Source organism: Myotis nattereri, assembly GCF_964212035.1.
Source record: "Myotis nattereri genome assembly, chromosome: Y".
In the NCBI taxonomy this organism is placed as follows: Eukaryota; Metazoa; Chordata; class Mammalia; order Chiroptera; family Vespertilionidae; genus Myotis; species Myotis nattereri.
Genome location: NC_138094.1, coordinates 43,821,982 through 43,848,708, shown reverse-complemented (window position 1 = coordinate 43,848,708; position 26,727 = coordinate 43,821,982).

Genomic DNA, 26,727 nt, shown 5'->3' with positions numbered 1-26,727 from the left:
TTAAGGTTACTCCCAGTAAGACAGAACGTTTTATACAAGAAGTATGTCCATGCTTTTCTGAGGAAGGAAAGGTAAATGGAAAGGCATGGGAGGAGGTAGGCCCAAGGAGCCTTATCCTTAACCCCACTGCAGTCTTTCCACCGCAGGAAAGTGCAGGATTGGCAAGCTCTCCCTGGGGTGATAGATCAGGACTCAGGTAATAGCGGAAAGCGCCGATCCTACTCTTAAAATGGATACAAGAGAGCATTTGGGGTTTTTCTTTTTAATGCCTGCTTTTAAAAAATAAAAAAGGGGGAATATGCCGGGAGCCGGTCCATCCTTGCTGTTTCAAGGGACCTGGCATATATGGCATATTGTTCTTAATATGTTTGCTCACCTTTTTGGCACTATGTGCTTTAACCAAGGTCACCTCTTTGAGAAAGGTTGTTTCCCCAGGTAGGGATTTTCCCCTGAAGTTAGGGAGGGAATAAACCCCCTTAACTAAGTGCCAGGTGGGTAATTAGTCACTTTAACTACGAACAATCATGCTTAAGCTACATAATCTTTACTCCCTGGAATGGAGATAAGAAACGCCCTAACCTTTGGAATAGAGATTGATAGGATTGGAATCAACTGCTATAAATACAGATGTAACAAGACAACAAGAGACAGAACTTAGAAGACAGAACCAAAAGACACAGAACCTAGACACAGAACCTACACAGAACCTAGGGACAGAAGAACTTAGCTGGAGAGAACATGTCAAATGATCCTGGACAGAAACTGGCCAAAGAACCTAGAGACAGAACCTAGTGAGAGAACATGGCAAAAGATCCTGGAGACAAACTGGCCACAGAACCTAGATACAGAACCTACACAGAACCTAGACACAGAACCTACACAGAACCTAGAGACAGAAGAACTTCGCTGGAGAGAACATGTCAAATGATCCTGGACTGAACCTGAGTACAGAAATTGGCAAGGAATACTTGCACCTTCCTATTTCTAGTCACCTGACTAGAACCTGGTGACTGAACCTGGCTGGAGATCCTAGCAAGAGAACATGAACACAGAACCTGGCTGGATATCCTAACCAAAACTTCGCTGGAGATCCTGAACAGAACTTGGCTGGAGATCCTGGCTAGAGATCCTGGCTAGGCTGCTGATCAACTGAACGCTGTCTCTGTGTCATTCCTTCTTCGCTGACTCCGTCCACAACTTTGGGGACCCCTGGACCTGCTGGGGTTGGACCCCAGCATCTGGCGCCAGAACAGGGACCCCTAGGTAAGCCCCACTCTCGGGATGGATAGGACTCTACCGTAGGAAGAGGGTGAATAGTCTTCGCCGACTCCATCCACACCTTTGGGAAACCCTGGAACAGGATTCCCCTAGGTAAGACCCCACCCCCCATTGAGAACCCCCACATTCAGGACTGATAGGACTCCACCAGGGTACTGCAGACCCCCCTATAGAGGTTAAGTAGGGTAAGAAGGTGGATAGTACAGAACTTAGATTGAGAAGTTGTGCCATACTGAGTCCAAAGAAAGAAGACTCTGTATTGATTCTTAGATTGAGAAGATGTGCCATACTGAGACCAAAGAAAGAAGACTCTGTATTGATTCTTAGATTGAGAAGATGTGCCATACTGAGTCCAAAGAAAGAAGACTCTGTATAGATCTTTAGATTAGGAAGATGTGCAATACTGAGTCTAAAGAAATAAGACTCTGTATTGATCTTTTAACACATATGCTTGCTAGCAGAGGAATTAAGGTTACTCCCAGTAAGACAGAACGTTTTATACAAGAAGTATGTCCATGCTTTTCTGAGGAAGGAAAGGTAAATGGAAAGGCATGGGAGGAGGTAGGCCCAAGGAGCCTTATCCTTAACCCCACTGCAGTCTTTCCACCGCAGGAAAGTGCAGGATTGGCAAGCTCTCCCTGGGGTGATAGATCAGGACTCAGGTAATAGCGGAAAGCGCCGATCCTACTCTTAAAATGGATACAAGAGAGCATTTGGGGTTTTTCTTTTTAATGCCTGCTTTTAAAAAATAAAAAAGGGGGAATATGCCGGGAGCCGGTCCATCCTTGCTGTTTCAAGGGACCTGGCATATATGGCATATTGTTCTTAATATGTTTGCTCACCTTTTTGGCACTATGTGCTTTAACCAAGGTCACCTCTTTGAGAAAGGTTGTTTCCCCAGGTAGGGATTTTCCCCTGAAGTTAGGGAGGGAATAAACCCCCTTAACTAAGTGCCAGGTGGGTAATTAGTCACTTTAACTACGAACAATCATGCTTAAGCTACATAATCTTTACTCCCTGGAATGGAGATAAGAAACGCCCTAACCTTTGGAATAGAGATTGATAGGATTGGAATCAACTGCTATAAATACAGATGTAACAAGACAACAAGAGACAGAACTTAGAAGACAGAACCAAAAGACACAGAACCTAGACACAGAACCTACACAGAACCTAGGGACAGAAGAACTTAGCTGGAGAGAACATGTCAAATGATCCTGGACAGAAACTGGCCAAAGAACCTAGAGACAGAACCTAGTGAGAGAACATGGCAAAAGATCCTGGAGACAAACTGGCCACAGAACCTAGATACAGAACCTACACAGAACCTAGACACAGAACCTACACAGAACCTAGAGACAGAAGAACTTCGCTGGAGAGAATATGGCAAAAGATCCTGGACTGAACCTGAGTACAGAAATTGGCAAGGAATACTCGCACCTTCCTATTTCTAGTCACCTGACTAGAACCTGGTGACTGAACCTGGCTGGAGATCCTAGCAAGAGAACATGAACACAGAACCTGGCTGGATATCCTAACCAAAACTTCGCTGGAGATCCTGAACAGAACTTGGCTGGAGATCCTGGCTAGAGATCCTGGCTAGGCTGCTGATCAACTGAACGCTGTCTCTGTGTCATTCCTTCTTCGCTGACTCCGTCCACAACTTTGGGGACCCCTGGACCTGCTGGGGTTGGACCCCAGCATCTGGCGCCAGAACAGGGACCCCTAGGTAAGCCCCACTCTCGGGATGGATAGGACTCTACCGTAGGAAGAGGGTGAATAGTCTTCGCCGACTCCATCCACACCTTTGGGAAACCCTGGAACAGGATTCCCCTAGGTAAGACCCCACCCCCCATTGAGAACCCCCACATTCAGGACTGATAGGACTCCACCAGGGTACTGCAGACCCCCCTATAGAGGTTAAGTAGGGTAAGAAGGTGGATAGTACAGAACTTAGATTGAGAAGTTGTGCCATACTGAGTCCAAAGAAAGAAGACTCTGTATTGATTCTTAGATTGAGAAGATGTGCCATACTGAGACCAAAGAAAGAAGACTCTGTATTGATTCTTAGATTGAGAAGATGTGCCATACTGAGTCCAAAGAAAGAAGACTCTGTATAGATCTTTAGATTAGGAAGATGTGCAATACTGAGTCTAAAGAAATAAGACTCTGTATTGATCTTTTAACACATATGCTTGCTAGCAGAGGAATTAAGGTTACTCCCAGTAAGACAGAACGTTTTATACAAGAAGTATGTCCATGCTTTTCTGAGGAAGGAAAGGTAAATGGAAAGGCATGGGAGGAGGTAGGCCCAAGGAGCCTTATCCTTAACCCCACTGCAGTCTTTCCACCGCAGGAAAGTGCAGGATTGGCAAGCTCTCCCTGGGGTGATAGATCAGGACTCAGGTAATAGCGGAAAGCGCCGATCCTACTCTTAAAATGGATACAAGAGAGCATTTGGGGTTTTTCTTTTTAATGCCTGCTTTTAAAAAATAAAAAAGGGGGAATATGCCGGGAGCCGGTCCATCCTTGCTGTTTCAAGGGACCTGGCATATATGGCATATTGTTCTTAATATGTTTGCTCACCTTTTTGGCACTATGTGCTTTAACCAAGGTCACCTCTTTGAGAAAGGTTGTTTCCCCAGGTAGGGATTTTCCCCTGAAGTTAGGGAGGGAATAAACCCCCTTAACAAAGTGCCAGGTGGGTAATTAGTCACTTTAACTACGAACAATCATGCTTAAGCTACATAATCTTTACTCCCTGGAATGGAGATAAGAAACGCCCTAACCTTTGGAATAGAGATTGATAGGATTGGAATCAACTGCTATAAATACAGATGTAACAAGACAACAAGAGACAGAACTTAGAAGACAGAACCAAAAGACACAGAACCTAGACACAGAACCTACACAGAACCTAGGGACAGAAGAACTTAGCTGGAGAGAACATGTCAAATGATCCTGGACAGAAACTGGCCAAAGAACCTAGAGACAGAACCTAGTGAGAGAACATGGCAAAAGATCCTGGAGACAAACTGGCCACAGAACCTAGATACAGAACCTACACAGAACCTAGACACAGAACCTACACAGAACCTAGAGACAGAAGAACTTCGCTGGAGAGAATATGGCAAAAGATCCTGGACTGAACCTGAGTACAGAAATTGGCAAGGAATACTCGCACCTTCCTATTTCTAGTCACCTGACTAGAACCTGGTTACTGAACCTGGCTGGAGATCCTAGCAAGAGAACATGAACACAGAACCTGGCTGGATATCCTAACCAAAACTTCGCTGGAGATCCTGAACAGAACTTGGCTGGAGATCCTGGCTAGAGATCCTGGCTAGGCTGCTGATCAACTGAACGCTGTCTCTGTGTCATTCCTTCTTCGCTGACTCCGTCCACAACTTTGGGGACCCCTGGACCTGCTGGGGTTGGACCCCAGCATCTGGCGCCAGAACAGGGACCCCTAGGTAAGCCCCACTCTCGGGATGGATAGGACTCTACCGTAGGAAGAGGGTGAATAGTCTTCGCCGACTCCATCCACACCTTTGGGAAACCCTGGAACAGGATTCCCCTAGGTAAGACCCCACCCCCCATTGAGAACCCCCACATTCAGGACTGATAGGACTCCACCAGGGTACTGCAGACCCCCCTATAGAGGTTAAGTAGGGTAAGAAGGTGGATAGTACAGAACTTAGATTGAGAAGTTGTGCCATACTGAGTCCAAAGAAAGAAGACTCTGTATTGATTCTTAGATTGAGAAGATGTGCCATACTGAGACCAAAGAAAGAAGACTCTGTATTGATTCTTAGATTGAGAAGATGTGCCATACTGAGTCCAAAGAAAGAAGACTCTGTATAGATCTTTAGATTAGGAAGATGTGCAATACTGAGTCTAAAGAAATAAGACTCTGTATTGATCTTTTAACACATATGCTTGCTAGCAGAGGAATTAAGGTTACTCCCAGTAAGACAGAACGTTTTATACAAGAAGTATGTCCATGCTTTTCTGAGGAAGGAAAGGTAAATGGAAAGGCATGGGAGGAGGTAGGCCCAAGGAGCCTTATCCTTAACCCCACTGCAGTCTTTCCACCGCAGGAAAGTGCAGGATTGGCAAGCTCTCCCTGGGGTGATAGATCAGGACTCAGGTAATAGCGGAAAGCGCCGATCCTACTCTTAAAATGGATACAAGAGAGCATTTGGGGTTTTTCTTTTTAATGCCTGCTTTTAAAAAATAAAAAAGGGGGAATATGCCGGGAGCCGGTCCATCCTTGCTGTTTCAAGGGACCTGGCATATATGGCATATTGTTCTTAATATGTTTGCTCACCTTTTTGGCACTATGTGCTTTAACCAAGGTCACCTCTTTGAGAAAGGTTGTTTCCCCAGGTAGGGATTTTCCCCTGAAGTTAGGGAGGGAATAAACCCCCTTAACTAAGTGCCAGGTGGGTAATTAGTCACTTTAACTACGAACAATCATGCTTAAGCTACATAATCTTTACTCCCTGGAATGGAGATAAGAAACGCCCTAACCTTTGGAATAGAGATTGATAGGATTGGAATCAACTGCTATAAATACAGATGTAACAAGACAACAAGAGACAGAACTTAGAAGACAGAACCAAAAGACACAGAACCTAGACACAGAACCTACACAGAACCTAGGGACAGAAGAACTTAGCTGGAGAGAACATGTCAAATGATCCTGGACAGAAACTGGCCAAAGAACCTAGAGACAGAACCTAGTGAGAGAACATGGCAAAAGATCCTGGAGACAAACTGGCCACAGAACCTAGATACAGAACCTACACAGAACCTAGACACAGAACCTACACAGAACCTAGAGACAGAAGAACTTCGCTGGAGAGAACATGGCAAAAGATCCTGGACTGAACCTGAGTACAGAAATTGGCAAGGAATACTCGCACCTTCCTATTTCTAGTCACCTGACTAGAACCTGGTGACTGAACCTGGCTGGAGATCCTAGCAAGAGAAGATGAACACAGAACCTGGCTGGATATCCTAACCAAAACTTCGCTGGAGATCCTGAACAGAACTTGGCTGGAGATCCTGGCTAGAGATCCTGGCTAGGCTGCTGATCAACTGAACGCTGTCTCTGTGTCATTCCTTCTTCGCTGACTCCGTCCACAACTTTGGGGACCCCTGGACCTGCTGGGGTTGGACCCCAGCATCTGGCGCCAGAACAGGGACCCCTAGGTAAGCCCCACTCTCGGGATGGATAGGACTCTACCGTAGGAAGAGGGTGAATAGTCTTCGCCGACTCCATCCACACCTTTGGGAAACCCTGGAACAGGATTCCCCTAGGTAAGACCCCACCCCCCATTGAGAACCCCCACATTCAGGACTGATAGGACTCCACCAGGGTACTGCAGACCCCCCTATAGAGGTTAAGTAGGGTAAGAAGGTGGATAGTACAGAACTTAGATTGAGAAGTTGTGCCATACTGAGTCCAAAGAAAGAAGACTCTGTATTGATTCTTAGATTGAGAAGATGTGCCATACTGAGACCAAAGAAAGAAGACTCTGTATTGATTCTTAGATTGAGAAGATGTGCCATACTGAGTCCAAAGAAAGAAGACTCTGTATAGATCTTTAGATTAGGAAGATGTGCAATACTGAGTCTAAAGAAATAAGACTCTGTATTGATCTTTTAACACATATGCTTGCTAGCAGAGGAATTAAGGTTACTCCCAGTAAGACAGAACGTTTTATACAAGAAGTATGTCCATGCTTTTCTGAGGAAGGAAAGGTAAATGGAAAGGCATGGGAGGAGGTAGGCCCACGGAGCCTTATCCTTAACCCCACTGCAGTCTTTCCACCGCAGGAAAGTGCAGGATTGGCAAGCTCTCCCTGGGGTGATAGATCAGGACTCAGGTAATAGCGGAAAGCGCCGATCCTACTCTTAAAATGGATACAAGAGAGCATTTGGGGTTTTTCTTTTTAATGCCTGCTTTTAAAAAATAAAAAAGGGGGAATATGCCGGGAGCCGGTCCATCCTTGCTGTTTCAAGGGACCTGGCATATATGGCATATTGTTCTTAATATGTTTGCTCACCTTTTTGGCACTATGTGCTTTAACCAAGGTCACCTCTTTGAGAAAGGTTGTTTCCCCAGGTAGGGATTTTCCCCTGAAGTTAGGGAGGGAATAAACCCCCTTAACTAAGTGCCAGGTGGGTAATTAGTCACTTTAACTACGAACAATCATGCTTAAGCTACATAATCTTTACTCCCTGGAATGGAGATAAGAAACGCCCTAACCTTTGGAATAGAGATTGATAGGATTGGAATCAACTGCTATAAATACAGATGTAACAAGACAACAAGAGACAGAACTTAGAAGACAGAACCAAAAGACACAGAACCTAGACACAGAACCTACACAGAACCTAGGGACAGAAGAACTTAGCTGGAGAGAACATGTCAAATGATCCTGGACAGAAACTGGCCAAAGAACCTAGAGACAGAACCTAGTGAGAGAACATGGCAAAAGATCCTGGAGACAAACTGGCCACAGAACCTAGATACAGAACCTACACAGAACCTAGACACAGAACCTACACAGAACCTAGAGACAGAAGAACTTCGCTGGAGAGAATATGGCAAAAGATCCTGGACTGAACCTGAGTACAGAAATTGGCAAGGAATACTCGCACCTTCCTATTTCTAGTCACCTGACTAGAACCTGGTGACTGAACCTGGCTGGAGAACCTGGACAGAACCTGGCTGGAGAACCTAGTGAGGTAACATGGCTACAGAACCTTGCCGGAGAACCCGGAGAACCTAGCAAGAGAACATGGACACAGAACCTGGCTGGAGATCCTAACCAGAACCTCGCTGGAGATCCTGAGCAGAACCTCTCTGGAGATCCAGACCAGAACTTGGCTGGAGATCCTGGCTAGGCTGCTGATCAACTGAACACTGTCTCCGTGTCCTTCCTTCTTCGCCGACTCTGTCGACGCTTTTGGGAACCCCTGGACCTGCTGGGGTTGGACCCCGGCAAATGATGAGAGAGAATCATGGATCAGCTGCCTCCTGTATCACCCCCTCCCCACTGGGGATCCAGCCTGCAACGAGGGCATGTGCCCTGACCGGGAATCAAACCAGGGACCCTTCAATACACAGGTTGACACTCTCCCCACTGAGGAACACTGGCCAGGGCCACAGTGGTTTTTTCTTAGAAATATGCATTTCTACTATTTCAGAAAAGAAGAAAGATCAATGATGAGTGATCATCCTAGATTGGCTGCCTTCTGCCAGAAGAAAGAGTGGCATGTGTTCTCATCTGCTCAGCAGAAGGAATAGGCCCTGGCCAGTGTTGTTCACTGGTTAGACCTTCGGATGCCCAGGGAAGGGTCGCTGGTGGGATTCCAGGTCCAGAGCACATACCTGGGATGCAGGCTTCATTGCCTGCCCCGGTCTGGGCTCCTGTGGGAGCCAAATATCCATGTGTCTCTTGCATATTCATGTTTGCTTTTTTGTTTCTTCTCTATCCCCACCCTCCCTCCCTCCCTCTGTCTGTAAAAAACATATCCTCTGGTAAGAATTAACCAAAACATAAACAAGAAAAAAGTACAAAGAAGGAAAAGATTTGGAGGCTGTGTAAAAGCAGCATACCCCTAAAGAAAGGCACCATGATGAGCAGAGCATTCGGCTCCGCTGATGTTTTTCCACGGAATGTGTCTATAAGATAAAAATAAAATGTCTGAGTGTCTCTCAGCTGGCCAGATCCTGACACAACAGGACGAGGCCATTCTAGCGTGGTCCTTGCAGGGTCTCCCAAGCCACCACGTTGGGGCGAGGCTCTGCGGCGGGGGGCGAGGCCAGGAGGAGCAGAGGAAAGCGAGGCGTGAAGGAGGCGGGGAATGGACAGAGGAGGGTCCTGCACGTGCTCCCCTCTACTGCGTTGTGTCGCTGCTCCCAGAGTCCCCCCCACTGAGAAGATGGGAGCAGACTCATCCGGTGTCAGTGACCGAGGGACATACAGGCTGAGGGACACACAGACTGAGGGACACATAGACCGAGGGACACAGAGACCGAGGGACACACAGATAATCGAGGCCGCAGTGGCCTGGAGAGGTGACATCCGGGAACCTGTGACCACTGTGTTGGTTCCTTTTATCCTCCCAGATGTACCTTCTCAGAGGTTTTTGACTCCAGAACCCTGGATTCCAGTTCCACAGACAGCACCTACTTCATGGTGACTCTGCCCAAGACCCAAGACCTCTCTGGACAACCATTCACACATCAGTTGTTTGGAAAGTGATCTCAAACTTATTCTATATAGTTATTGCATGTATGAAAAATAAATCAGAGCCAAGCAGTCATCTGTTTGATGTATTATACATTTGTATCATACATACATTTTAGTTTAGAAAATGACATTTCTCATTCAAAGTTGCCTTCCTAAGTGTAATTAAGTGAGCATGTTAAAAACTTTGTAAGAGTGAATGTTTTACTTGGCAAATGTTTAGAAACTTGGTAAGTATTACTGTGTATCGCTGCCCAAGGAACTGTTGGGGGTCATGTGTTGTCACCAAAGCAGAATGTTTGCTCAATGACTGGTCCCCTTGTTGAGACAACCTTCATGGTTTTCCCTTCATTCTGTTATGAACCTATAGGCAGAAGGTAGAATTAGGCTTGTACTGATGCCACAGCTCCCACCTGCTGTGATGATGGAAAGAGGCCTGATGCTCCAAGCATCATGAGAACACCAGCAAGCGAGGCTCAATGACTGAGCGTTGACCTATGAACCAAGAAGTCCCCTTGATTCCTGGTAAGGGCACCCCCATCACCTGATTGTTTCTCTTTGTCTCCCTGTCCCTCTGTGTCTCAGATCAAGAACAACAGATTTAAAATAAAACTGGAAACTGTCCAATCTGCTCCTATCCTCCTCCCAAAAAGGTATCAGATTTTACTGAAAACACCCACCACTTGTCTTCCTTAGTCATCGTGAGAATTCCAGTTCATGAATGTTCAGAGCATCTCAGTTTCAAACGTGTGTGCACATCTACACCCAAACAGCGGAGCATCGCATCCTGGAGAATTTTCCATTTCCTTCCAAAGGAAGTGAGATGTCTCACACTGGAAATGGAAACAAATGGTAGGAAAAGCTGGGCATGGAGATCAAGGCTAATCATTGCAACCGGGGAATGATGTACTCAACAAATCACAGCATGAATAGTCAAACCAGAACATTCCTGTACGTGGAGGTTTGGGCACGGGGACACCAACATTTTTAATGTGAATGAGCACTTGATTGTGCAAAGCTTTCCTTCCCCCCCTGAGAGATACTCAGCAGAGGTGCTGAGCCACTTGGAAATGTGTGCTGTTTCAATGCGATGCTGGGGGTGGGGGTTTGCCCCTCCTGGCCTGAGCGAGAGAGCCCAGCTTCCAATGTGCACAGGGCCCCTGCTTGGGTGTCAACAGCTCCATGACTGTGGGCTGGCTCCTCCCGAGTCCGCTGAGACCCACAGAAAACAATATCCCAACTGGCAGATTTCTCCTGGTCCTGAGGTGTTTCAGGATTGGGTTAATGAGGGAAAACACAAGTATGAAGGTGTGGCTCAAAGGTTGCTTCTGAGAGTTTCAGGTCAACCACCCAAGCCCTCAGTCATTGGAGGGAATGAGGTTTCAATTCTTCACATAGAAATGCCATCATTTTTTAAAATATATTTTTCATTGATCTCAGATAGAAAGGGAGAGGAAGCGGCGGGAGACGAGAGAGAGAGAGAGAGAGAGAGAGAGAGAGAGAGAGAGAGAGAGAGAGAGAGAGGGAGAGAGAGAGAGAGAGTTGAGGAACATCCATAGTGACAGAGAATCATGGATCCGCTGCCTCTTGCAGGCCCCACACTGGGCATCAAGCCCACAACCCGAGCATGTGCCCTGACCAGGAATTGAACCCTGACCTCCTGGTTCATAGGTCGATGATCAAGCACTGAGCCACACCAGCCGGGCAGGAGAGGGAAGGTCATGGTCCCAGTTCGTGGGTTTGGTGACCCCTTCAGGAGCTCTCCTCCAGGAACAGGTGCAGTCCTAGGTCCCTCAGGCTGAGGGGTGACGGGCCCTCACCGCGTGGGCCTGCTCCCTGCATTGATGTCCGTCTGCTCTGTTGTAAGAAAAGAGGGGCCTCTGGTTGCTGTGGCCCCGTCGCCTCCCCAAGCAGAGGCTACCTGTTCCCTGGAGCCTCGCTGGACTCCCACCCATGGGCCCATGAGCATCAGTGCCCCAGGCCTCGCTGGACATTACCTGTGAACCGGTGGCCAGGAATGACCGACACGGCCTGCCTACTCTGCTCACGCGGGTCCATGGCCCATCAGACTCCCCATAAGAAACGTGCAGTGAAGGATTTCAGACGGGTCAGGGGAGGGTTAGACACGCGGACCCAGGTACAAGGCCAGCACCAGGAGCTGCTGCGAGGTGGGCTTCGCACACACTGTGAGGTGAGGTGCACCTAGCAGCTCTCAGCAGGGTGGCGAGGGCCTGTGTCCTGGTAACTCGCAGTGCCGCCTGCCCAGGCTCAGTGGGAGGGGGTGGCCACGGGAGGAGCATGCCTGACCCCACGCCTCCTGCTCAGGCAGCCGAGTCCACGCAGAACAGTGGGGCTGCGCGAGCTCTAAACTGGCTCCCGGGCCCCACGCCCTCTGCCTCCCTTGTCCACCTCAAGGCTGGGCAGACGCTGTTCACCGAGAGACGCACGTTTTAGCCACCTGAGCCAGAGGCGCCGGTGCTGACCCCACTCTGAATGACACTCCAAAGCCTGGGTCACCCTCCCGCTTTATAGCTTGGAAAGGGGCACAGAGACTTTGGGGGTCTTGCCTTAGGACACACACTTGTGAGGGCAGAGCTGAGACTCAAACCCTTGTGGGCAGACCTGGCGGCCTCATGCTGTGCCCCAGGTGAGATGCCGATGCTACTGAGGCAGCAAGAAGGGTGAGGGCGACCAGTGCCCAGACTGAGGCAGCACAGGTGTGTTCACAGGCACACGGGCACTCACACACACACATGCACACACACACACCCACCTGTACACACCCTCTCTGGCTTTCACCTCTGAGGCTACAGAGGTCTGAGGAATCAGGGGCAGAGCCAGGAGAAGCCAAGGGGTTGTTGGGGTCCTATTCATGTTCCTGGTGAGTCTGTCTCAATCCCTCTCCCTGGCAGGAACCTCACTGGACTGATGCCAGATTCCTACCTTCCCGGGTTCAGGTCTGTGGCTGAGCATTCTTTGAGGCCCTCCTGGAACTCTGCTTTCAGTGATGAGGGGAATGAGGCATGTCGGCTTCAGGTTTGTCTGGACACAAACTTTATTAAAACGAGGCCAAAAACACCATGAGGGACATTGGTGTTGACATCCCCATAGCACTTAAGGAACTGTTTGTCTATTGCCTCTCCTCTTGAAAATGGAGGATGTTTGACCAGTTTCTTCTGTACTAAGTACACTCTTGGAGAAGCAAAGGAGCCAGCAGGCTTCCTCTGAAGCCCCGTCAGAGCTGGGAAATGAGGTATGTGGTGCCTACACTTGCCCTGTGGCTGCTGAGGTGCAATTTAGGGCTCATGATGCATCCTCCATGCAAACACCGGGCTTCTTCCCTGAGTGTGTCCTCTGGTGTCGGATGAGATTGTACTGAAGTGTAAAGCCTCGCCCACACTCCCTGCAAACATATGGCTTTTCCCCAGAGTGTGTCCTCTGGTGTTTGATGAGATTGGACTTAAGTGTAAAGCCTTGCCCACACTCCCTGCACACATATGGCTTCTCCCCTGAGTGTGTCCTCTGGTGATTGATGAGATCAGATTTCTGTGTAAAGCCTCGCCCACACTCCCTGCACACATATGGCCTCTCCCCTGTGTGTGCCCTCTGGTGTCTAATGAGATTATACTTCACTGTAAAGCCTCGCCCACACTCCCTGCACACATATGGCTTCTCCCCTGAGTGTGCCCTCTGGTGTCTGATGAGATGTGACTTCTGTGTAAAGCCTTGCCCACACTCCCTGCAAACATAGGGCTTCTCCCCTGAGTGTGTCCTCTGGTGTCTGATGAGAGGTGACTTATCTGTAAAGCCTCGCCCACACTCACTACACACATAGGGCTTCTCTCCTGAGTGTGTCCTCTTGTGTATGATTAGAGTTGACTTATATCTAAAGCCTCCCCCACACTCCCTGCAAACATGGGGCTTCTCCCCTGAGTGTGCCCTCTTGTGTCTGATGAGATGTGACTTCTTTGTAAAGCCTCGCCCACACTCCCTGCACACATATGGCTTCTCCCCTGAGTGTGTCCTCTGGTGTGTGTCGATATGTGACTTATCACTGAAGCCTTGCCCACACCCTCCATGCTTGATTGTTACAATTTTTGACATTCTTACTTCCACAAATAATTTGCCTGTGTTCTTTGCGTTAACATTCTGGCCTGTGCTGGGCTCTTCCTCCATTATTCTCTCAGGTTCACTGGAGCTCCCTGTTTGTCCGTTTGGAGGCTTGAAAGAGGCCCTTGAAGTTCCCCTGTGCCTGATCCTTTTAAGCAAAGGTTTGGACTTCCATTTGACCTCTTGACCTTCAACTTTGTCATTCAAGCCATGTGGACCAGTCTGTTGCTGCTGCTGTTGATTCTGACGCTCTGGGCCAGCTTCCTCCGCCTGGATGTGCTTTATTGCAGATGCTCCTGACAGAATCTCAGAGGGGTGATTGCGTTTCACATGTTGGCTGAGGAATGTCCGACTGGAGAAGGCCACAGAGCAGGAGGGACATGGGTGGATCTCTGGCTTTGGTTCTGCTGGAGAAGAAAGTTTTGGTCAGGGCAGGTGTGGGCAAGCCTGCCTGTGCCGTACGCTCTGTCTCCTGGTAAGACCTGTCCCCGGAATCATTCTAGCTGTGTTGACAGTGCAAGTTCTGCCTCCCACAAAGTGTTCCTTCACTGTCTACTTTTCTTTTTCTTTGTCTGCACTACTCTTCTTCAGAAATCCAGAGACCCCATATCAAAAGTCTTTTCTACAGCCCTGGCCAGTGTGGATCAGTGGATAGAGCCTCAACCTGTGGACAGAAAGGTCCTGGGTTTGATTCCCATCAAGAGGATGTGCCTTGGTTGCAGGCTTCTCCCCAGCCTGGGCCCTGGTCTGGGCGTGTGCAGGAGGCAGCCAGTCAATGTGTTTCTCTCACATCGACATTTCTCTTTGTAATTCCCTCCCTCTTCCACTCTCTCTAAAAGTCAATGGAAAAATATCCTGGGATGAGGATTGAAAAGAAAAAAGGTCTTACAGATCAAGGACCATCAGAAGGCATTTCACTCCTTATATGGGTTGGACTATTGTGACCTTTCCATATACATGTATCTTCTAAGTCATGTTAAAGAGAAAAACCACAGGCCTGGCCAGGTAGCTCAGTGGTTGAGCATCAACCCATGAACCAGGACGTCACCAGTTTGATTCCTGGTCAGGGCACATGCCCAGGTTCTGTGCTCGATCCCAGCAGGAGGCAGCTGATCCATGTTGATATTTCTATCCCTCTCTTCATTTCCCTTCCTCTCTCTCTCAAATCACTAAAAATATTTAAAAATAGAGAAACCATAGGCCCCAACTAGCAATTGCTTCTCTCTCAGTTTTCCACAAATCACAAAATGGAAATATGTCCTTCCTCACACAGCATTCCTACTTGATTTCTTTCAGTGTTAGCCTACTTCAAATACACTACAAAGTCCTGTTTCAGAATATCTTTCCAACCATCCCCTAGCCAGTTTGGATCAGTAGATAGAGCTTCGCCTTGGGGACTCCAGGGTCCTGGGTTTGATTCTAGTCAAGGGCACATACCTGGGTTGCAAGCTCAATCCCCAGCCCTGGTTGGGGTGTCTGTGGGAGACAAGCTATTGATGTTTCTCTCTCTGTCTCTCCCCCTTCTACTCTCTCTCAAAAAATAATCAGTGGAACAATATCCCTGGGTGAGGATTAACAACAACAACAAAAATATTTCCCCAACCTGCTTCTTAAACTCCTGACTCCCATCTCTCTCCAGCCAGTCCGCCTTCCTCTCTCACTGGGAGTTGAAATAATCTCAGAGGGGATTCCCCACTGAAGTTTATTTCCCCAAAAAATTAACAAAGCATAGTTTTAGAACATGCCACTCTGCAGCGGAAAACTGCTCAGTTGTCCCGTCTCACTCAAGAAAGTCCCCAGTATCTCAGCTTGGATCATAGGCACTGTATTTCCCGGCTGCTAGGCATCTGTCCAACCTCTGTTCTTGCCCTCTGTACTGAGACTGAGATGGGAGTAGCCCTCAGCCAGCTCAACACCCCACCTCTTTCCTTCCCTGCACCAGCCACTCCCTCTGCCTGGGACCTTGTGACACAACTGTTGTAAATGTTGTCTCCTGAGAAAGCCTTCCCTTGACCTTTGCAATCCGGCACACCCACCTTCCCCTCACACTGATCCCTAGGCACTTGTCCTGGGCCCGTTTTCTCCAAAGCGCTAACCACTGTGTGATATTAAGCACATGCATATATGTCTGCCGGGGCTTCCATCCTTCACCAACCAGCTGCTCAGGAGCAGTGATTCTGATCATCGTGTTAATCTGTATTTCCAGCTCCCAGAACCCTGTGTGGCACCGAGTAGGAATTCACATGACAAGTCACAAAATAATGAATGAATGCATGTTAACACACACATTTCATTTAGAAATATGCAGTAAATGAAGAAGAAACAGCTAAAGTGTTAAAAAAAACAACAACCCAAAAACAACCACCTTGATGAGAGAGCTGGTTAAGTACCTGAAACATTTTTTTTTTTTTTTTGGCTCTGATTTTTTCAGCACTATATGATGCCGTGCATTTTGTGCATGAAGTATTTTTAAAAATGTAACACAAATTGGCCCAGGCCATTGTGGCTCAGTTGGTTGAGCATTGTCCCATTCACCCAGAGGTAGCCAGTTTGATTCCTGGTCAGGGCACATGTCAGGGTGGTGGACTTGATCCCCAGTAAGGAGAATGCAGGAGGCAGCAGATTGATATTTCTCTCCCTCTCCCTTCATCTCTGTCTCTAAAACCAATAAAAGCATATTTTTAAGAATTAGAACAAAAATAAAAATATTAAAATTATTCTTAAGAATCAAAGACCTATGTGATGAGCCATCAATTTCTGAAGCATCTGATTTGAAGCTTTGCTGACTCTAGAGTGGATTTTACTCTACTTGAGAGTTGGAGCATGAAAACTTCTAAGAATTCTTTCTTTCCATGTTGAAGAAGAGTGGTGCCCACCTCTCCCGGCCACAAGCTCTGTCTTCCACTTGCTGCCCCACTTGATGCCCAGCTTTTGGCCATACTCTTCTCCATACCAGACCAGCAGCTCACAGCCCGTCCTCACGACCCGGCAGGTTTGGTAGAAAATCTGCCTGTGATATTGAAAGGCCACCAGGTTCTGTTCTTCCTCATCCCGGGCGCAGTTCACGTACCTGGCGTTGAGGCAGATGAAAGGAAAGAAAACCACAGGCGATGAGCTTCCACTACCTGTCATATCGTGTCCAGATCCTCACTGACGCGTAAGGCCCTCAGCACTGATGGCACCCACCCCCATGCTCCTGGGGAAACTTCTGTTCAATGTCCAAGCCTCTGTCACAAGGTCATGTGAATTCCTGTCTCTACGTCCTGCTCACAGTGCTCATCCTGCCTAATGCCATTTCCAAAGCCTCATTCCAGACTTCCCCATCAAACCCGGTGGCCTCTAGCTTCTCTAAGCTGTAAGTCAGGTTCTGTGTTACACCCCAGGACTCGGGGCTTGCTCTAGGACTCACACCATTCAACATTCAGTCCAAGTCTCCCTTCTCTTCAGAGGCCTTTGTCGAGTCTCCCCACACTTTATTGAAGGCATCATTCAGTTGCCTCCCCCAGGTTCCCACAGAAATGTCGAGGTCTCTCTTTCTTAGAAAAATAACACAGAACAATAGTAGTTTATTCATAATCTGTCTCCCCTGACACAAGAGAGCCTCTCAGGAAAGGGCCATGAGCACTATGACTCTGCAGGCTCCAACATCCAGTTCTAGTTAGAACTGAGTCTGGGATGATGTGCTGCCCTCACAGGTTTAGATTATCCTTGGTTCAAGGCTATGTGGGCACTAGGCACTTGTTGAAAAATAGGAAAATTAGAGTTAAATGTTTATGAAATAAAATGTTTCATGTCCGTCTGCAGTAAGTCCTCCCTAGGGACATGGATTGTGTGATCTGTGTAAGTAATGAATTCCTTCCTCTAAACTGGAATATAGTAAGTGTTTAACTAATGTCAGTTAGATAAATCACAGAGTAATCCAGGGTCCTCAAGGTTTTTCCCAGTGCCCAAAGTAGAGACTTCTATTTTGAGGACATATGCTATACTTTTACCTCCTTTTTTTCCTAAATGTCACTAGATGTTAAAGATCACTGTATGGAGAAAAAGGGGGAACAGAGTACTGAGGGAGACCATTAAGGAGGCATGATGGGAAGGACAGACATGTGGTTTGTGAGGCATGAGTGTCCTCTCCGGCACCCAGAAGCCTAGTGACCTTACCTCATCCAGTTGGCCTGAGATGTATCCTTTCCATCCACATACTCATAGCAGTTTCTCCCTTTGGTGATCTGCATTTCAGGAAAAGAAGTTAAAGGCTGTGTGTGTGTGTGTGTGTGTGTGTGTGTGTGTGTGTGTGTGTGTGTGTGAGTTTGAGTGTATATAATAGAATAATTACTTTATTCTAGTGTCATCAAATCTCTTTCAGCCTGCATGGTGATTCAACTGCCAATGGTGATCACAGGACATTTTTCTTACTCATCATCTACACTTCTTAGTCAATTTGTCCACTAAGCAGGAGCCCCACAAGGGAGGAGTCTGTACCACTTTGCTCCCATTTACCCTCTGATCCTTAGAGAGGAGCTCCATGTTCATGCAAAGTCCGCCCAGTACACAGAGCTAACTAACCATATGGTCCCCATCCATGTCCTAGCATGTAGAAGGTGGGGCAATCCAAGCCACAGGAGGGCCGGGAAGCCAGAGGACAGGGAAGAGGTAAAGTTCTCACCAGCCAGGAGTAGCCGCTGTTGGCTGTGGCTTCATCTTCTGTGATCTGACCCTCATAAGGGCCAAAGTGCAGGCCCACCGGCAGATCACATTCCTCATTCCACACTCCAAGCCCAGCCTCAGGGATGCCTGATGGTCCGATTCTCAACCCAGGGGGCACAGTGAGGGCTGAGCGGTTGGCATGCCCCTTGTCCACGGCACTGTCTTTTACAAACGTAGGAGGCCCGTGCACAGCACAGCTGTCAATGAAGAAGTTCTGACACTTCTCACAATCTGGAGGCAAGAGCAACAGGGATTAGTCAGGGTGCAGTGCATGTCCCTGCACTTGAAGAGTTTCAGAAAGAGCTCCCATCAGTGAGCCTCAATCCTATATTCCCGGTCACGAGAGGAAGGGAATGATTTGGGCACCCAAAGACCAGTGAAATTATTGCATCAAGGACATAACATGCTCCTTGGTTAGGGTGAGCTTACACAGGTAGTCATCGTCCTGGGGCTCGCTGATCTCTTGGTAGACATGGCCCTTTCTCTCTCGTAGGCTATACATCTTCACTTCGATCTCCTTTCTCCTGAGGTCTACATGAGAGAAGAGCTGGTGAACGAAGTGGGTCTGGAACATGAGTCCCTGACTTGTCAGAAAGCACACAATGTCTTCCCATCAAATGATCACCTGTTCTTTATAGTATCTGGTATTTTCCTCCATTAACTAAAAGACTAGTACGCAACACTGACTACCGATGGCTGATTCAATTTTAGTTTCTAGATGATCCCATTATCAGGTTCAACCTTCCAAGCTTTGGTCATTCATAAAGTATGTATTGAGGGCACGTTATGTGTTAGGCACTGAGTAAAGATCTGGGCACACAACACCAAGAGAATATGGGTGCTATTATCACAGATGGATTTATTGGACAACTTGCATGTGCCAATTGTTTGAGATTTAATTTAATGCTTTCAAACTATATGTGTCCCATGTTTCCTTATGTTCACTGTATACATTAGCATTCAGGAGCTCAGAGAGTTTGGAAGATTAGCTCAAAGCTTCAGTGCTAACTCCAGTTTCAAATCCAGGCCTGTTGAAAGTCCACCCCACATACCTAGGCTATACTGACCAGCCTTTCTAGAGGAATGAGTGGAACTGAAATCTCCAAATTGTTGAACTTACCCAATTTTGATCTAGGGTGCTTTCCAGAGGTACTTGCTTCTCCAGGAGGGGGCACTGGTTTCTGGGTCTGCTCTGAGCCACTTGTGGTCAACAAATTTGCTGTTCCTGACAATTCCTTCAAACTGGACTCATTACTTAATGGCGCCCTGGACTTTGCCTTCAGTGTGAAAGGCAAAGGGAAATAAATGTAACGTACATTTATTTAATTATGTAGGGTTTATGATATACATGACTTTAATGAACACTTCAACAACTCTTGGAAATACCTGGGAAGTATGAAAATTAGAGGAAAAAGAAATGGCCAATGTGGGTTTTGAATCGAAGACTAGAACCCATGCCTTAAGGCTCTTTCTTTTATAGCACATTGAGAATGAAGGATACTGGGAAGAGAATAAGACATAGTTGGGCCCTAACCAGTGTAGTTCAGTTGATAGAGTGTCGGCCTGCAGACTGAAGGGTCCTGAGTTGAATTCTCGTCAAGCGCGAGTTCCTTGGTTGCAGGACCCTCCTCCCTGGCCTGGACCTTGGTCTGGGCTTATGCAGGAGGCCACCAGTCATTATGTGTGTCTCTCACATTGATATTTCTCTCTTTCTCTCCCTCTTTTTTCTATTCCCCCTAAAAATCAATGAGAAAATATCCTTGGGTGAGGATTAAGAAAAAAAGAAAGAAAGAAATAGTTGGCAGAGCCCTGGCTGGTGTAGCTCAGTTGGTTGAACTGAAGGGTTGCCGGTTCCATTCCCAGTCAGGGCACATGCCCCAGTTACGGGTTATTGATCCATGTTTTTCTCTCTCACTGATGCTTCTCTCCCTTCCTCTCTCTCTCAAATCAGTAAAAACATATTTTTTAAAAAGAAATGGCTGGCAGAAACCTACCATGACAATAAAGGAAATTATGCTAAAATGTGCAATTTACTATATCATGGAAAGAATAGTTGTAATTAGATTAGTTGGTTCCCACCAATTCTGTTTGAATAAGGTTGTGCTACTAGCCTGTTCTCTTCATTTTCCTGACCTATAACATGCTAATTCTTAATGTTATAATGAACATGAAATATAATGATGTTCACCAAAGTGTTCTGTGAGCACTTTGATACAGTATGAATGTGAGATTACAGTCCTGCTATCAATGTCCCTCTCAGCCATCTCTATATTTGAAATCACGTGTAATTTATCTTCATTATTCTTTGACCCTACTCTAGTTTAATTTGTAAATTTGAAAGCACTCTTTCAGCAAACATTCAGGAGGCCCTCAGGGACCCTGAGCTGGGCCTGGGACTTCTGAGAAGAATCTGGTGTGAACCAAAGAGCTCACAATGCAGAGGTAGGCAGGCGGAGCCAATGATTCAAACAAGATGACACTGGCCTAATTAGAGCTCAGAGAAAGAAGCCATACTTCTTCTGACTGGAATGAGCATTCAAAACCAGTTCCAGATGAGCTTCTATTGAATAGTGTGTCATCTCTATGAAGTTCTTAAGTCACTTTATTTATTGTTTATTGTTTCTGAATCGTCAAACCTGAAGCACCCCAGAGTTGAGAGGCTTTCTTTTATTTGACTGGGAGGCTCTGATGCTGGGGTTGCTATATCCATCTTCATCTGGGACCATGCACCATGCAAACTGCCTATATATCAGTGAGCTTCTGCAAGTCGGAAGTCTTAGTGCATTTCTCACTGGAGCATAGCAGAGCAGAACTGCGTTTGGAATCATCAGTCAGTGAAAGATGTAATCATGTATGGATGAGACAGTGGAAAGTGCATAAAACTATGGAAATTTTAATGAGCTTGTAAGTGGTTTAGAGATGAAGCTATGGATTAGATTGCACGACCACCGATACTGTGATTTCAGACATACAATCAAACACTTGTATATGTCTGAAACCTCAGTTTCCTCATCAGAAATGGTGATACTTATAGTACCTACCTCATAGGGTTGTGGTAAGGTTTAAGTGAGTTTATGCACGTAGAATTCTTAGAGTCTGAAGCATTGTGAAGATAAGACCCGTGGTAGCTACTATTGTTGCTGATGTTATTAACGACTAAGATGATATTGGGCATTTTGTTGAAGAGGTCAGGAAAGGAAGGTGGCACTCTGATTTTTCCTCCTCTTCCCTGCATTTGCATCCAGGAGGAAGATTTTCTTTTCCACAGGATTTGGGAAATACTCACCTTCTGATGTTTATTCTGTTCCACTCTGAGGGCCACCCAAGAAGGTTTAGCTAAAAGATGGTGAGAAATCAATAATATATATAATTTCAGAGAGGAAGGGAGAGGGCGAGGGAGAGAGAGAGAGAAACATCAATGATGATAGAGAATCATGGATTAGCTGCCTCCTGAATACCCCACACCAGGGATCAAACTGGCCGTGTGCCCTGACCGGGAATTGAACTGTGACCTCCTGGTTCATAGGTCGACACTTAATCTCTGAGCCACGCCTGCCGTGTGAGAAATCAGTTTTGGTTGGTAATTGTTTCAAAATCTGGAGATTTTTATCTTTCAGAATTCTGAATTATAGAGTAATCCCAGGACAGACCAAGGATGATTGGAAAATGTTTCCTGAGGTTTCATTAGGCTTATGCTTTTATTGGGAGCATCAGCTAATTTTCTTAAAATGTTAAAAAATAGCCCTAGCCAGCTTGGCTCAGTGGATAGAGCGTCAACCTGCGGATGGAATGGTCCTGGGTTCTATTCCAGCCAAGGGTGCATGCCTGGGTTGCGGGCTCATCACAGGTGTGCAGGAGGCAGCCAATCGATGGCTCTCTCTCATCATTGATGTTTTGATCTCTCTGAATTCCTCTCTGAAATCAATAAATATATTTTAAAAAAATAGACAAAACCCCATCTGTACTTCATCCTCTGTTCAATATATATATTTAAAGTAGAAGCCCGTTGCACAAAGATTCACGCAATAGGCCTTCCTTCCCCTGGCTGCCTGCACTAGATTTCCTCTGGCACCGGGGTCCCAGGCCTTTGCTCCAGCCACTGAGGAGAAGCCAAGCCTCTTCCGTCTTCAGTCTTCACTCCAGCCAGAGCCTTCAGTCTTCTCTCAGCGGCTGCCCTGGTTAGGCAAATTAACTGCCATCTTTGTTGGGTTAATTTGCATGTGTATCCTGATTGGCTGGCGGGCCTGGCAGAGTGACACCAATTTGCATGTTTCTCTTTTATTTGTGTAGAGTGGCCTATCCCTGGCTGGGCATCTCAGTTGGTTGGAGTACCATGTTTTACACCAAAAGGTTTCCGGTTTGATCCTTATTGGGGCCTACACAGGAGGCAACTGATGGATGTTCCTCTCTCACATTGATGTTTCTGTCTCCCTTTCTGTCTCCCTCCCTTCCTCTCTCTAAATTCAATGAATATCCTTGGGTGAGGATTTAAAAAATAAAATTGCCCTAAAAAGCAAAAATAAAAAATTGGCCTTTCATGACACAAGTATAATAAAGGTCATGTAACTGCAAAGAATCTCTACTCTGTAACCCAGCGCTTTCTCCTCTCTGTCTTCTGTCTTCACACTGGCCTTGTCCAGTCCACCTTGGACAAGGCACCAGGACCACCTTGGCTCCTTTCTTTCTTATCCTTCCTCCTTTGCACATTTGGATTGTGACCACCTTCTCTAATCACTAGATTCTGATCAGCATCACACAGTCTTAGGGACAAAGACTCAGGTCTAGTCACCACATAAACAGAGATTCGGGCAAGCTGGACATAACGTCGTGACTTCAGCTATGTTTCAACCTCAGACCCATGGAACTACAGACCCTACCAATCAGACTTTCATGAAACCTGGCAGATGATGCCATGGCTGCCATAGAACCTGGTACAATGATGAACTACTTCCTACCCTGGCGCACAACCCAACCCCCTAACTACCATGAGTAATAATTTTCCCATATGTCCCCATGCAGGTCTTAGAGCACTGCTCACCTGTCAAAACTTCCTCCTTCTATGTGATCACAACTCTTCTGAATTAGTTATTTTTTACTCACTGTTATATTTTTGTATACTTACTTGTTAATGTTCTATAACTATACAATTATATTATTATTCTATTTTATTTTTTCCACCACCATTTATACTCCTGTATTATTATTTTTTCATCCTCACCTGAGAATATATGCTTATTGATTTTAGAGAGAGAAGAAGAGGAAGAAAGAGAGGGAAACATGGATGTGAGAGAGAAACATCGATGAGTTGTATCCCATACACACCCCGACTGGGGATGGATCACGAAACCTTTTTGGTGTATGGGAGGATGCTCCAACCAACGGAGCCACCGAGACATGGCTATTCAATTATTTTTATTTTGAGAGAATGTTTATTAAAACTAGGGACAGTGAAACAAGGATAGAAGCAGCAGCAGGAGAGAGCTTAGGCTGGGCTGCTGTGTTGCTCTAGAAAGGTTAAAGGAAAGAGTTCAGCCTAGGCGGGCGGCTTTGGCTCATTGGAAAGTCATAGAAAAGGGGCCTTGGAGCCAGGTTCAGGGGGTTAGCCTGAATGAGCTGCCCCTGCCCGTACTCCCTGGTGCAAGTCTCCTGGGTCCCTTAGTTTAGGAGATGCACACCGAGTGGGGGTTGGGGGGAGGAGAGGGGAAAGGGTGAGGGGTCTGTGTGCTCCCGGAGAGAGAACAGCTTAAAAAATATATATATTAGAGCACCATTGCACGAAATTTATAAATTTCTGCACCGTGGGAATGGCGGTGGTTGTGGGGGGGGGGGGGGGGGGGAATTCCTGAGCCCGGCCTGTGCCCTCTGTGGCTCTGACAGTCTGGAAGTCCTGCGATCCATCGCTTGCAGAGGGAGGTCCCGTTCAGTAGCCCCAGCTCTGCATTGGTGGCCTGGGCCTCCCTCTTTGGGGTGACGGGGAGCCCCCATTGATGACCCAGTGGCTAGTGGCCTGGGCCTCTCTCTGCAGGGCATCATGGGGGATTGGGGGGCCGGACCAATTGCGTTTCACAGGCCTTGGCTGGCCTGGCGCCAGTGGGTGTCATAGCCTGGTCATCTGGTGGGTCCTTCAGCTGGTCCGCCCTGGATTTGCATATTATGGTTTCATTATTGTAGATTTGGGGGGTGGGTCTGGGTGAAGGTGAGAAAAGGGGGAGAAATGGGGGACCTCTGTGATAGTGTCAACACTAAATCTGTATATAATTATTGTTACACATTGAAAGAGGTTTTATGACCCTGGCCAGTGTGGCCCAGTGGTTGAGCCACGACCTATGAACCGTGAGGTGGGGGGCCGGCAGGAGGCAGCCATGGAGGTTTCTCTCTCACCTGTTTCTCTCTCTCTCTCTCTGTCTCTCTCTGTCTCTCTCTCTCTCTGTAAAATAAATGATTCATAGAAAGGGGTTTATGTGAACAGCCCCTGGCTGTGTAACTGCTCTGCCTCTTGCTCCTCCCCGGTAACTCCCGAGAGGCCGCCCGACCTACACCAGGTCAGGGTCAGGCAGCTGCGCGCCCTCCGCCCGCACCTCGTGGCCTCGGGGTCCACTCGTCATCCGAGTCCTCGGAGTCCTCCACCCGGGGCCTGGCCGTCCTCCCGCGGCGACACATGAACGCGGGTCGAGGGGCCCTGAGACCTGGAAGGAGAGAAAGAAAGAGTCTGTCCTGCAGGCGAAGAGCTGAGGGACAAACAGCAGAGCCAGCGCTTGGCGGGGGCAGAGCCCGGGGCCCTGGACGGAGCACCCCCGCCCCGCCCACCCCGCGGCCCCGTCCCCCCTCGCTCACCCATGCTGAGCAGCGCCTCGTAGTTGCTCTTCACGTTGCGGTGCCGCGCTCGCTCCCAGGCGCCCATCTGCGCCCACTCCTCCCGGGAGAAGTAGATGGACACGTCCCTGCAGGCGGCCCTGGACTGGGGGAGAGACCGTCCGTCCGTCCATCCGTCCTCCCCGGCCCGAGGGGCGGCGCCCCGCCTCCACCCCGTCCCCACCCCCGTCCCCACCTCCACCCCCTCGGACCCCCTTACCTTAGGCCTATGCCCTGCTCACCCCGCCTCCTCCACGGGGCGCTCCTGCAGGTCCCTGTCCGGGTCCATGGTGCCGCCAGCGGAGTCCCCTCCCGAGGACACGGTGCCTGTGGGAGGAGGAGGCGCTGAGGGGACCGCTCCCACCTTGCAGGGCAAACCCCCCCCCACCCCCCCAACCCCCAGACAGACCGGGGCCGCGGCCATTATGACCCACTAGGGGGCGCCTCCTTCCCGCCGCGGTTGGGGGGTCCCAGGGGGTACTGAGGGGCCCGGTCAGGGGGGTCTGAGGGGCGCGTTCCAGGGACTGAGAGGCGCAGTCAGGGGGAACTGAGGGGCGCGTTCTGGGGGGTCTGAGGGGCACGGTGGGGGGTCTGAGGGGAGCGGTCTGGGAGGTCTGAGGGGCGCGGTCAGGTGGGACTGAGGGGAGGGGTCTGGAGGGTCTGAGGGGAGCGGTCTGGGGGATTTGCGGGGAGCGGTCTGGGGGGTCTGAGGGGCGCGGTCAGGGGGGTCTGATTGGCGTGCTCAGAGGGATCTGAGGGGCGCGGTCAGAGGGGTCTGAGGGGCGCGGTGGGGGCGTTGAGGGCCCTTGGGGGTGGAGGTGGTTCGCCTTTACAATGGGGGGGGGGGCTGTGCCGAGAGGAACCGGGTTCGGGAATGGCACCCACGATTCAGGAGCAATGCACGCGGGAGGAGGCGCCTCAAGGGGCAGAGACGTCTCCGGCTTAGGAGATGGGCCCGCTGGACAGAATCCGGGTCTTTCTTGCCAGGAAAGTTGGGTGCTCGGGTCAGAGGATTTGGGACTCCTGTGAAGAGATTTGGGGTCTCAGGGACAGCCTCCATGGTTTCTGTCTCGGAGTTGGGGATTTGGTCTTCCTGGGTGCCGTGGTTAGGGAGCCCAGGCTCGGGGTATGCTGTGTCTGACCTTTGGGGGATTGAGCGTTCCTCTGGGCGCTGAGACCGGGGGTCCTCCGGGATAGCGCACTTGGGGTCCCTGGAGGCTGACAGAGTGGGAGCCTCTCGGGAGGACACCCTGGGTCTTCGGCTGGGGGTTTGAAGGCCAGCGGCAAAGGGGTTCCCACGCAAGGCTCCCGTTTTCCTGTCTGTCTCCAGGCCGCACTGCGAACCTGGCCGAGGTCCCCTCAAACCCGCGCTCCTGGCCGCGTGCTCCCGCCCTCAGGCGGTGTGCGGCCGGCTGAGGGGGAGCTTCCTGCCTCCAGAGCGTCAGCGCCAGCCGCCAATGAGTGCTGTGGTCACGGGGCCCGGCCTGCCAATGGGCGGTCAGAAACGCGAAAAGGG